Source organism: Macrobrachium rosenbergii, chromosome 23 (assembly GCF_040412425.1).
Source record: "Macrobrachium rosenbergii isolate ZJJX-2024 chromosome 23, ASM4041242v1, whole genome shotgun sequence".
NCBI classification, from domain to species: domain Eukaryota; kingdom Metazoa; phylum Arthropoda; class Malacostraca; order Decapoda; family Palaemonidae; genus Macrobrachium; species Macrobrachium rosenbergii.
The window spans coordinates 26,795,995-26,811,005 of NC_089763.1; the positions used below are offsets into that span (position 1 = coordinate 26,795,995).

The 15,011-nt window shown below is 33.8% G+C and overlaps 1 protein-coding gene across 1 annotated transcript in view; it reads right to left on the reverse strand.

Moving 5' to 3' along the window:
• LOC136851403 (uncharacterized) overlaps positions 1 to 14,668 on the reverse strand; it is a 149,337-nt gene extending 134,669 nt beyond the window's left edge. Inside the window, exon 1 of the mRNA XM_067125481.1 lies at positions 14,358 to 14,668. The gene's annotated coding sequence lies outside the window, so the exon portion shown is untranslated. The remainder of the gene's footprint in view (positions 1 to 14,357) is intronic.
• Positions 14,669 to 15,011: the final 343 nt, after the last annotated feature.

Sequence of the window (15,011 nt, forward strand, 5' to 3'; positions counted from 1 at the left end):
GAGAGAGAGAGAGAGAGAGAGAGAGAGAGAGAGAGAGAGAGAGAGAGACCCTTTCAACACGGAATACTGAACAGGTCTAATGGATTTTATGAGTAACTACATTCTTCCCTCGATAATAAGAGATATATTGCCTTAATAAAAAAAAAATTTTGTCTTGACATAACTGAAGAAATCTATAAATATTTCTTTTATATTACTAATACCAATATTCGTCACAGTTAATGTGCTTCTCTCCCTCTCTCTCTCTCTCTCTCTCTATATATATATATATATATATATATATATATATATATATATATATATGAATACATACACACAAACATACATACATATATATATATATATATATATATATATATATATATATATATATATATATATATATATATATATGATATATATAACACATATACTACCTGATGCAATTTATTCAGAAAAATATATTCCTCCAGTTTTCTTCTTGAACAACGCAATTCGAAATTTCAATTATACCAAACTATTTCTTGACAGCCTACGTGTAAGTTCTAGACCTATCTTACGTATCTCTAAAGTTACATAATCAAACGCTTACACCTTCTGGAGAACTCTATCCTTAAAAGCTTTTATACACAGACATTAACGAAATCCTTTTGGTATGAGGAACACGACACCCAATTAGTGTCCACCTACTCGAACTTTGGATCGAAAAATGTATTTATAGTCAACCTTCCCACGCAAGTCTCGTTGGCGAGTATGGGGGAACACGTTGGGAGTTCACCCTCTGTTTTGAATTAATTTTTGTTCATTGGAATGGAATGGAATGGAATATTGAATTTAGGCCAAAGGCCAAGCGCTGGGACCTTATGACGAGGTCTTTCAGCGCTGGAAGGGAAACTTGAGAGTAAAAAGGTTTTGAAGGTGTAAAAGAAGGAAAAACTCGCACAGCTCTGACAGCTGAAATTTTTATGTGTTTTAGATTATCAAAAATTGAGACACTATGGCTGGAAAACTCAAAAACAAAAGCTAAAAAAAAATATAGAAAAATTGAAGGTGCAAAAGGAAAACTTCGGAAACCTCTGACAACTGAAATTTTGATATGTTATAGATTATCAAAAACTGAGACACTATGACTGGAAAACTCAAAAACAAAAGCTAAAAAACAAAAAAAAAAAATTGAAGGTGTAAAAGAAGGAAAACCTCGCAAACCTCAGACAGCTGAAATTTTGATGTGTTTTAGATTATCAAAAATTGAGACACTATGGCTGGAAAACTCAAAAACAAAAGCTAAAAAAAAATTTAAAAAGGAAGGTGTAAAAGGAAAACCTCGCAAACCTCAGACAGCTGAAATTTTGATATGTGATAGATTATAAAAAAATGAGACACTATGGCTGGAAAACTAAAAAACAAAAGCTAAAAAAAAAAAAAAAAAAATTTAAGGTGTAAAAGGAAAACCTCGCAAACCTCAGACAGCTGAAATTTTGATGTTACAGATTATCAAAACTGAGATACTATGACTGGAAAACTAAAAAACAAAAGCTAAAAAAAAAAAAAAAAAAGGGGGGGGGGGATACGCCAGTTCATCAAAACAGGGACCAATTGTCCGCTTTAAATACGTAATGTACAACATTGGCGGATTATATCTCGGTCTCCAAGCTCAGAGATAGTCTGTTTAACTTCAGCAGTGAATTATGGAACTTAACTGTTAGTCGAACGTTGTGGGTCGCAGCCAGGTTTAAAAGAGATCTAAAAATAAAATCAGGAGTGGATGCTATTGCTCTGCGCAACTATATACCAACAAAGAGAGAACCTCGATGAGGTTAGCCTCACGCCACTGGGGTGAAGCTCTCTCTCTCTCTCTCTCTCTCTTATGAATCTCGTTTACTGGAATCTCGCCACTGTCTTGTTAGCTTTTGAGACAACTGCCGAAGATATTATTCTGAATTTAAACTGTAACTCAAAATTCTAAAACAGTTATGGAAAGAGGCTGTAAATACAGTCTTAATAATTATTGCAATGTGTTCCTGGTCACTGTATCTACTGTACCTCGACTTCAGATTTTATTTGTAAAAGCAAGCTGCCAAAATTATAAGCAAAAAAATTACCAACAACGCCGCGGCCATACTTTGTGGGTACGCAGTTACACCTTCTATGAAAATCTAAATCTGGGAAATTCATATCTGAATAAATAAAGAAAAAATAAGCGAACAGATTAACCACGGAGATGTGAAGCCACACTGGAGCGGCTTTAAAACAACTGAAAAACGAATTAATAAATGAATAAAAGAAGAAATAAGCGAGCAAGTTAACCGCGGAGATTTGAAGCCACATAACCGTAGTTCTAAAATAACCGGAAAACATAACTTTCGTAGTTCCAAAAAATAACCGATATAGTTAAACATTGGACCATGTTGTTATCAATATTTCAGGGAACGTGTCCAGCAAACATTAAAATCAAATCCCATATAATAATATAAAGCTTGGTCCGCGTTGGCGTGTCAAAGTTATCGACGAGTTAAAACATACGACAGATCATCTAAATTGGAAGAACATTGCAATCAATAGGAACAGGAACTGGAATATAAAATTAATGCCAGAGGCCCAGGGCTGGGACCTATGAGGTCATTCAGCACTAAAAGGGAAATTGAGAGTTAGAAAGGTTAGAACAATTGTTAGGAAAGGATGGAAGGTAAGGCGGAAGGAAGGGAATATGAATGGAGGTACAGTAAGAGGAACAAAAGGGGTTACAGCTAGGGGGCCGAAGGGAAGCTGCGAAGAACCTTAAGTAACGCCTACAGTGCACCACGTGAGGTGCAATGATGGCACTATCCCCCTACGGAATTCATCATCAGGAATTCATGATAAAAAAAAAATTTTCTTTTCTCTCTATTCGTAACTCTCCCATTCCGTTTTGTATCTCCCTCTCCCTCATTATTTCATCCGAACGCCAGTTCTGAAGACTCTATACCCGGCTCATTGCACAGTATTTCATTTGCATCAAATATTTCATTTCTATGAAATATTTTCCAACCGTCCCTGCAGCTTATTAAAACGACATATTCATATTCAACAATAATTTCTCGTGCGGGTCCCCCTTTCCCATCGACGGCTAATTATTGTATCTTATCCACGCATTTGCATAATCATAATACGCTGCATTTATCATTTTCTATTATCCGCTTGAATATATATATGTTCCTCATATATCCCCCCTCGTTTGATTATTGTCAATGGAAAATTACCATTTGCAAGATCTTTGTTAGGTTATTATGACTGACAATTCTACAGCGTTCCAAGCAAAATGAAAATAGTTATCTTATGTTCAGAGGATTTAAAGATATATAGCTCATTATCATGTAAGAAGGGGTGGGAAGGGGAAGAGGGGAGGGGGATTATTAAGACTATTACCAATTAATTGTCGGAGATATGATCGATGGGTTCACACTGTCAGTTTTTGAGGAAGCAGAAAGGATCCATGCCTTATTAATCATGTGAGTATATGAAGGAACCTATTCCAGCCTGCCCCTCTCTCTCTCTCTCTCTCTCTCTCTCTCTCCCTGAGAACATGTTGTGTTAATAAAGTACACACATTCAGCGAAAAGTTTCAAGTGGAAGGAATGGCATGCTCTGTCTGTCTGTCTGTCTCTCTCTCTCTCTCTCTCTCTCTCTCTCTCTCTCTCTCTCTCTCTCTCTCTCTCTCACGCGAACAATTATAACTCTTTTGTTTTTACCGATATCAGCCTTTGACATTTTCGCAGAAATTCCATTTGTAACCTTCTCGCAAAGACTGAATCTTTTTCATCGTCGTTTTAAAGATAAAAATCTCTCTCTCTCTCTCTCTCTCTCTCTCTCTCTCTCTCTCTCTCTCTCTCTCTCTTATTTACATATATATACAGTATATATATATAAATATATATAACTATATATATATAAATACTATATACATTTGTATATAAAATGAAATTGCTCTCGCTGAAATCTAACAATCTCATTCATTTATCACAATCTGATTAATATCTCTAGACCGTGACCATACTCTCATTCAAACCAGACACCACCCCACTTTAAATCATACTTGCGATATATAAACTCAAAACAAACTCAAATAAAGAGGAAAAAAATTATACCCATATTTAACCTTGCCCATGAATAGGCTACTACTGCAGCGCTGCAGTAAACGACGAGGTCCCATTCGTCATTGCCATGCGAACGTTGTATTTAGTTCAGAGGCTTATCAAGGCCTTTAAAACCAAAATACGCATCACGATGGGGGTTGGTGTTGTGGGGGGGGGACCTAAATAGTTGCCAAACGCACAGGGGTAAGTGAAAGATTTATGTGGGTAAATGATAGCCTACATCCTTATATACACTGACATGAAAAAAAGTTAACGTTGTCACGACAGTTCATAAACATATGAAGTGATCTCTCTCTCTCTCTCTCTCTCTCTCTCTCTCTCTCTCTCAACATAAATTTTTATACTTACGGTGGTGTGGTTTAGATTTCAACTCGATTACAAATTATTTGTGTGTATACATACATACATACATACATACATACATACACATACACCCGTACATACATGCACAATTTGTATAAAACATATATGCACATGTACATAAACAATAAACACACACACATATATACACACACAGACACACACACACACACACATATACATATATATATATATATATATATATATATATATATATATATATATATATATATATATATATATATATATATAGAGAGAGAAAATAAAATACAGCCATTTTCAGAATTCTAATTCTTTACTCGTTCTGTACCCTTGTTCCCAAACATAATCAGCAATCTGTATATTCAGACAGACATCTCATGACTTTCGCAAGTCCGCAGCATCCCAGGAACACTAACGAGAGAGAGAGAGAGAGAGAGAGAGAGAGAGAGAGAGAGAGAGAGAGCCAATGGCTCTGTGCTACGTATCCCTCCCAAATCCGGATTCGCCAAAGGATTAGCTGTCAGTTCCAGGAACACGGATGGCCTTGCTCCCGGCATTTTTCTATTGTTGCCTCTGCTTCTTACTGTAGGTCTGATGTCCTACTTCTGTGTATTTTCAGGGTTTTATTGTACTGCCGCAGTTATCGACGCTGTAAAGCCGGGAATTGACTGTAGAAACAGATCTGTGAAGTTACTGACGCCGTCAAGCCATGAATTGACTGCACAAACAGATCTTTGAAATTATCGACGCCGCTGCAGATACGGACCTTTGAAATTACCAACGCTGTAAAGCCAGGAATTGACTGCACAAACACATCTTTGAAATTATCGACGCTGTAAAGCCAGAAATTCGCTGCAGATACGGACCTATGAAATTACCAACGCTGTAAAGCCAGGAATTGACTGTAGAAGCAGATCTTTGAAATTATTGACGCTGTAAAGCCAGGAATTGACTGTAGAAACATCTATAAAAATTATCGAAGCTGCAAAGCCAGGAACTGACTGTAGAAACATCTGTAAAACTATCGAAGCTGTAAAGCCAGGAATTGATTGTAGAAACATCTACAAAAATATCGAAAACTGTAAAGCCAGGAATTGACTGTAGAAACATCTACAAAAATATCGAAGCTGTAAAGCCAGGAATTGACTGTAGAAACATCTACAAAACTATCGAAGCTGTAAAGCCAGGAATTGACTGTAGAAACATCTACAAAAATATCGAAGCTGTAAAGCCAGGAATTGACTGTAGAAACATCTGTAAAACTATCGACGCTGTAAAGCCAGGAATTGATTGCGGAAACATCTATAAAATCATCGAAACTGTAAAGCCAGGAATTGACTGTAGAAACATCTATAAAATTAGCGATTCTGTAAAGCCAGGAATTGACTGTAGAAAATCTATAAATTATCGAAGCTGTAAAGCCAAGAATTGACCGTAAAAACATCTATAAAATTATCGAAGCTGTAAAGCCAGGAATTGACTGTAGAAACATGTATAAAATTATTGATGATGTAAAGCCACGAATTGACTTTACAAGTAGAACTATGAAATTATCGATGCTGTAAAGTCAGGAATTGATTGTAGAAACATCTATATAATTAGCGATGGTGTAAAGTCAGGAATTGACTGTAGAAACATCTATAAAGTTATCGAAGCTGTAAAGCCAGGAATTGACTGTAGAAAGATACCTATGAAATCGACATTATAAAACCAATAATTGACTGCAGAAAGATACCTATGAAATCGACATTATAAAACCAATAATTGACTAGAAAGAGATCTGTGAAATAATACATCCCTTATAAGTTCGTGATTTGAAAACTGAAATTGTTAGTGCATCCGTTACGTTCACTCATTATGGTTTTATTTTCATAGGCTATATATCTTTAATATTTTTAATCGTTGTACTAAAAAAAGAAAATAAAAAGAAAGAGTATGATAATGTTTATAATTCAATAAAAAAACTATAAAGGCAAGATCTGTATATAATACTTTAATAGCATTTTATATATACATATATATATATATATATATATATATATATATATATTTATATATATATATATATATATATATATATATATATATATATATATATATATATATATATAATATATATATATTGTATATAATATACAGTATATATATATATATATATATGTATATAATATACATATATATATATATATATATATATATATATATATATATATATAGATAAATATATAATACATATGTATATATATATACACACGTGTATGTGTGTATGTATGTACGTATCTATGTATAAGCGTTTCACCCAATTCCTTAAAAACGATTTCCATCTCTGTTCTAAAAAGATTCCCTTTACGACCCACTTTATGGTGATATCACATTATTAAAGATTCAATTGCTCCGACGTTAACGCGTTGCAGATTGCACGAGAATTGGGAAAAACTCCGTTTTACCGACCTCTGGGGGCCAATAAGACTGACCCCCGAATATTGGATAAACAGATGGGGATAAATGAGGCTAATCGACGTAACGGGAGATGCAATAAAACAAGTAAAAAATGTGCCGAAGTTTCTTCGTGCGCAGTCCAGTTTTCTGTACAGCTTACAATACTGTATGAGCCGCGGCCCGGCTGTGGCCTGTCCTATATCGTTGCCAGACGCATGATCATGGCTAACTTTAACCTTAAATAAAATAAAAACTACTGAGGTTAGAGGGCTGCAATGTGGTATGTTTGATGATTGGAAGGTGAGTGATTAACATGCCAATTTGCAGCCCTCTAGCCTAATTAGTTTTCAAGATCTGAGGGCGGACGGAAAAAGTGCGGATAGTAAAAAGTGCGGACGAACATACAAATAGCCATCCCAACAGTTTTCTTTTACAGAAAACTAAAAATGGCTATAAATGAAGTTAATCGACAGAATGGGATAAAATACAAAAATGCTCGGATGCAAGTTATCGACTTGCAAAATCACATCAAATTTCATGGGACACAATACAAAACTGGCGGGATACAAAGGAAAAACGGAGAGATGCAAAAACACTATAAAACTTAATGGGATACAATACAAAAATCCCCGGATACAAATTATCGACTTTCAGAATCTTTGGAAGAACGGAGAGAGACAGAAAACATTAAAAGATATAAAAAATTAGTGGGAGTCGAATGGAGGGAAAACGAAACCTACAAGAACAGAAGAGAAAGAAGTGAAACGTACGATGGACACAAAGAAATAAGTGAAAGAGCTGAGAGAGGAAATGAAAGTAAAATTGGGAGTAACAGAAAGAGTAGCAGAAGGAGTAAAATAAGTAAAAGAATGAGTAAAAGAAGGAGTAAAAGAAGTAAAATAATGAGTAAAAGAAGGAGTAGAAGGAATAAAAGAACGAGTAAAAGGGGTAAAAGAAGGAGTAATTGAGTAAAAGGAATAAAAGAAGGCGTAAAAGGAGGAAAATAAGGAGTAAAAGGAATAAAAAGAACGAGTAAGAGGAGTAAATGAGTAGAAGGAGTAAACGGCGTAAAATAAGGAGTAAAATGAGTAAAAGAAGGAGTAAAAGGCCCAAAAGAAGGAGTAAAAGGAATAAAAGAAGGAGTAAAAGGTATAAAAGGCGTAGTAAAAGGAATAACAGGAGTAAAAGGAATAAAAGAAGGAGTAAAAGGAATAAAAGGAGTAAAACGAATAAAAGGAGGAGTAAAAGGAATAAAAGGAGTAAAAGGAATAAAAGAAGGAGTAAAAGGAATAAAAGAAGGAGTAAAAGGAGTAGCAAAAGGAACAAATGGAGTAAAATGAGTAAAAGAAGGAGTAAAAGGAATAAAAAAGAAGTAAAATGAGTGAATGGGGTAGAATGATTAAAATAAGGAGTAAAAGAAGGCGTACCAGGAGGAACAAAACGCGTAAAAGGAGCAAACTGAGTAAAAGAAGGAGTAAAAGGAATAAAAAAAGAAGTAAAATGAGTGAATGGGGTAGAATGAGTAAAATAAGGAGTAAAAGAAGGCATACCAGGAGGAACAAAACGCGTAAAAGGAGCAAACTGAGTAAAAGAAGGAGTAAAAGAAGGTGTAAAAGGACTTAAAAGGAGGCGCAAGTACCGCAGAAATCTCGAGTAAATCAGGCAGCTGGTGAGAGGTTGGGCAAGCCCGGGAAATGAACTTAATATTCATGACATGAAATGCACGAGACGTGAAAGGTCCAATTCCAGCCGGGTTGAGTAAAGGGGGCATACCGTACTGCATGGCATGACTCTTGTTATGACAGCTGCCTTTAGTCAGCACAGAGAGAGAGAGAGAGAGAGAGAGAGAGAGAGAGAGAGAGAGACCCAGATAGAGAGAGAGAGCAAGCACATTATACATATATATATATATATAAAAATATAATATATATATATATATATATATATATATATATATATATATATATATATATATATAATATATAAAAATATATATATAAAAAAAAAAATTGCCATTATATTCAGTATCTTGGGAAATTTGAATTTCAAGTCATTTGCCACTGTGGGCTTGTTCCATAAGAATAGGGTTCATCTTCCGAATAATAAGAATAATAATAATAATAATAATAATAATAATAATAATAATAATAATAATAATAATAATAATAATAATAACTCTAAGCAAAAGAAAAAATAAAAAAGAAAATAAATCAAATAAAAAAAGCGAAATGAAGAACAATCCTGCAGTACCACACAAATCTTCTACCCTCTGAGAGAGGAAAATCCATGGACGGTGGTGGTCCTTGCAGCCTCACCTACGCGAGAGAACCAGAGGGATGAAGACAAGCTCTAGGAATAGGTGAAAGCGATCAAGGGAGCTTTAGTTGCCGGACAAAACGAGCTCCCTCGAAAGTCACAGATAGCTTTTTGATGGAAATGGGACGGCGGGATTATCGCTGGAGAGCCGAGTCTTTGCGACTTAAGACCTCGCTTCCTTACGGTGGGAGAAGCATTAAGTTGATTCCTGGAGAATGTTGTTGCCAAGAAAATAAATTCTGAAGGAAAATCCACTGTTCAATTGACTGGTCAGTCTTTTATTGAATAAATAAAATAAGACATTCAACAAAATATTTATTCATCTTTTATAATAATAATAATAATAATAATAATAATAATAATAATAATAATAATATGAAATAGTAATACCCCTAATAAACAGGTCTTTATTAAAAAATCAGTTGTTGTATTATTAACGATTCAGATTGGATATTTTAATAAATAAAATAAGACATTCAACAAAATTAATATAATAACATGAATATTCGATAATTTACAGTGAGAACATCGCTTGAGTTAATTAACAAGCGAATCATAAATAAAATAGAAAAGACACTCAACATAATGAATATTCAATTATAATACAGCCATCCTTTTAATAATAATAATAATCAATTATCAATCATTTATCAGTGGGAGAAAAATCGGTTGTCTGATTAACTAATCAGTCATTCATTAAATAAATAAAATAAGACATTCAACAAAATAAATATTCAACTTATAATAATAATAATAATAATAATAATAATAATAATAATAATAATAATAATAATAATAATAATAATTCAACAATTTATCAATAGGAGAAAAAGCCGTTGTTCTATCAACTGGTCAGTCATTAAGTAAATAAATAAAATAAGACCTTAAGCAAAATAAACATTCAAAAAATAATAACCAATAATAAATAATAATAATTAATAATCAATCAATAACTAATAAATATATAGGATGAAATTAAAGGCTTATAACTGCGTCTCACTGGACTAAGCGTTACCTATACTCTTCAGCAATTTCTAGTTACTCACAGGTATCCGGAAAGTACAAGATAAAATCTAAAAAAAAATATATTATTCAAATCAAGTAAATGAATAAAATATAAAATTAAATTTAGTTAATTTATGACAGTTAATAAAATTAATCACTATGTAAATTTACAAAACGGAGTAACTCTAAAATAGGTTCTACTGTAGAACTGTATTTATTAATACACTCACAGACATCTGAAAAGCATCAAATGAAAAATCAAACACAAACACATATGTATATACATACATATGGGCCCCCTTTCTCTCTCTCTCTCTCTCTCTCTCTCTCTCTCTCTCTCTCTCTCTCTACTATATATATATATATATATATATATATATATAAATAAATAAATATATAAATATATATATATATATATATATATATATATATATATATATATATATATATATATATATATATATATATATATATATATATATACACATACACATGTATGAACGCATGTATGTGTACAGCGTATCAGCATCCACCATTAACTCTGACGCTTTAATACTGACAATATTTTAGTAAAAAAAAAAAAAAAAAAAACTCTCCATCCACACACAAAATGAAGCTATTCTGGTAGTCAGTATTTACAACGCAGCACAATTGCCTTCAGAAATATCACCCCCTTAATATAGGTACTACAGTAACTGTATAATACTACAGTAACTGTGTAATACAACAGTAACTATATAATACTATACATGAATAAAACAAGAGCCAATAACAGTAACGGGGACAATAATCTGGAAAGAATATGGCGGGCCTTCGATAAAATGGGTCTTTTCGATGGTGCTCCATTTCTTATGTCTGAAATAAAAATAAATTTTTACTCAGAGAGAGAGAGAGAGAGAGAGAGAGAGAGAGAGAGAGAGAGAGAGAGAGAGAGGCGTTCGGGATAGCATGTCACTTGTTAAGACAGTTGTCATTAGTAGAGAGAGAGAGAGAGAGAGAGAGAGAGAGAGAGAGAGAGAGAGAGAGAGAGAGAGAGAGAGAGAGGCGTTCGGGACAGCATGACGCTTGTTTCTGACAATTGCCCTAACTTGAGAGAGAGAGAGAGAGAGAGAGAGAGAGAGAGAGAGAGAGAGAGAGAGAGAGAGAGAGAGAGAGAGAGAACAAGTCGTAGGTAAAATAGAATAGTAACGATATGTAAAATGGCATGAATTTTTAAAAGGAGTGCCTTGAGAGAGAGAGAGAGAGAGAGAGAGAGAGAGAGAGAGAGAGAGAGAGAGAGAGAGAGAGGTGGGTGGTGGGGACTACCTACATAACTTTTACACGTAGATGATAACCTCTTTATGTCTAATTTCCAGTTACCTAAATTAAATTTACAGATGAAATGAGTCCTGTCACATGGGACTATATGGAAAGGAGCTCCCATTTGAAATTATGCCTTTTTAGTTTTCTGTGAGGGAAAACTACTGAGATGGCTATCTGTCTGTCCGTCCGTCCGCGCATTTTCTGTCCGCCCTCGGATCTTAGAGACTACTGAGGCTAGAGGGCTGCAAATCGGTATGTTGATCATCCACCCTCCAATCGCCAATCATACCAAATTGCAGCCCTCTAGCCTCAGTAGTTTTTATTTTATTCAAGGTTAAAGTTAGCGATGCTCGTGCGTCTGGCACCACATCCGGCCGTGGCTGGAGCTTTCATGGGCCGCGGCTCATACAGCCTTGTAAGCTGTACAGAAAACTCGACTGCGCCCAAGACACCTCGGCGCACTTTTTACTTGTTTTTATGTGACGATGAAAAGAAAAGTATAAAGAGTGGGGTCAACTTTCAGGATATTTTCACGTTCTCAGGTTAGTAATCTCTCTCTCTCTCTCTCTCTCTCTCTCTCTCTCTCTCTCTATATATATATATATATATATATATATATATATATATATATATATATATATATATATATATATATATATATATATATTTATATATATAAAATATATATATATAAAAAAAAATATATATATACAGTATATGTATATATATATATATATATATATATATATATATATATATATATATATATATATATATCCCCTGCCCAGACCTATAACAACAATATATTGAGGCAAAAAATGAAACACAAAAGAAGAATGAGTGGAAATTAATTACGAAAAAAAAAATCGACTCCTGAATAATGGAAGGAAATAGGATAGAACAAAAGAAAACCTGAACTCCCGGAAGAGACTGTTCTCCTTTTTTTTTTATCTCTCTTAAAAAAACAACCTACGCCCTTCACGTATAAACCCCCGCACTACAACAGTGAAAGGACTCCCAAACACAATTACCGAAGGACGCGAGCATCCTGCCGAGTAGGGGGTACCAGCCCAATCTCCCGCAGGATCTCTCCCGGAGGCATTTGAGGTCATCCTTCGCTTTCATTTCTCGTTAGCTCCGGAGGACCTTCTCGGTTCAACCCTCGGAAGTAATTGGATCAGAAGGACCAACGGCCTGTCTCGGATGTGCCTGGTGTTTCTCTCTCTCTCTCTCTCTCTCTCTCTCTCTCTCTCTAAATGAAGAGGGAAATCTTTGGAAATGTTTCTAGTAATATCCCAAGACAATGATGGTATATTTTGCGCTGTCTGGGGCGAGCTGAAGGCACCATCCCTTCTGCGGGTCATAATAAAATCATGGAAATGAAAACACCTGAGTTTGAAGGAATAAAAAGACCTCTTTCTCACGTGATTCTAGCCATAAGTCGAATTAAAACAACAACAACAACAATAATAATAATAATAATAATAATAATAATAATAATAATAATAATAATAATAGATACAATATTCGTTTAAACCCTACTTCCTGGTTATAAGTTGAGTTAATAATAATAATAATAATAATAATAATAATAATAATAATAATAATAATAATAATAATAATAAAAGATACAATATTCGTTTAAATCCTACTTCCTGATTATAAGTTGAGTTAATAATAATAATAATAATAATAATAATAATAATAATAATAATAATAATAATAATAATAATAAAACAGACAATATTCGTTTAAACCCTACTTCCTGGTCATAAGTTGAGTTACTATAATAATAATAATAATAATAATAATAATAATAATAATAATAATAATAAATAATAATAATAATAATAATAAAGACCTAACATTCGTTTAAATCCTACTTCCTGCGAAGCGATTCCTATTCACCATCTACCCTGTTTAGCAACTAATTGATCCCTACCATTCCCCAATTCATTTCACGGGCCAACAGTTCCTATCAGGGCGTTATAGCCTCCCCCCCTCCCCATTACTTGATTCATGACTTTGTTCAACTAATTCCACCGGTTTTACCTCACCAAAAAAAAAAAGAAGGCAGTATTAGGCTACCTGATCTATTTATGAGGAAACTGTTTAGGTTTGTCCATAATGACTCATCTAAACACGCCACCTGCAGCAACAATAACATTACAAGTGAACAATTTGGATTGAATTGAATTGAATATAGAATTTAGGCCATAGGCCAAGCACACTGGTACATATGAGGTGATTCAGCGCTGAAATGGAAATTGTCAGTAGGAGGTTTGAGAGGTGTAACAGGAGGAAAACCTCACAGTTGCACTATGAATCAATTCTTAGGAGAGGGTTGAGGAAAGTAAGATGGATGAAAGAGAATATGAACGGAGGTACAGTGAAAGGAACGAAAGGGGTTGCAGCTAGGAGCCGAAGGCACGCTGCAAAGAACCTTAAGTAATGCCTACGGTGCATCGCATGAGGTGCACTGACGGCACTAACCTCCTACGGAGAAGTGAACAGTTGGAATCAGGCCTCTAACTACAAGTAGACTCCTGTTATTTTACTCAATATCCTTCGAATGAAACTGACCAATTGGATCAAGGAAGTGAAGGATGCTGGTTAAGTCTGAATAATAATAATAATAATAATAATAATAATAATAATAATAATAATAATAATAATAATAATAATAATAATAATAATCATCATCATCTCAGTCAAAAGAAAGGCAATTTAGTACGTAACATCAACTAGACAATACTAAGACAGAAATCAGGACATATAATCCAAATATAATCAGGAAATATAATCTGATCTATAAAAAAAAAATATAAGAACTATACTTACCGGATTATCTGTAAATCCTAAGTACAGAACACACCTTACCTGAAAAAACAAAAAAAAAAAAAGAAAATAAATTATTCAATGAAATATCACCTACACATACACAATTATTCAGGCTAACCACACTCAGAAAGGTCAGGTAAGGTTAGATGACATTCTCTGCAGCAATAACAACTCGAGTTATGAATTTCAAGCTTTCATTTCTCCATAAGATTATTTTTCTCGTATGTATGAAACTAATAAAAGTCTTCTGTAATGAGAAAGGAGACGGGAAATTTTTATATATGACTGGAAAAAATATAACCAGCACCTACTCTTAGAGATATGAATTATTACATTACATTACAATATACATACCATTATCCGAGTCTACATCAGGTAAAAAACGTAACAAAAACCCATCATTCTTTCTCATGTAAATGAAGACAAATCCATCATTTTATATTTTTATCTATTTATTCATTAATTTCTCAATTTCCTTTTTTCTTTTCTAATAGTCGATCTCTTCTTTCTGTATTTTCCTATTGCCTTCTGTTAATTCATTTAAATGAACACCACATTCTTTGGAAGCCTGAATTTCAAGTCAGTGGCCCCTGTGGTAGGGTTTGTTCCATATGAATATACAGTATGTTATTCTAATGGCTAAAAATAAAAACA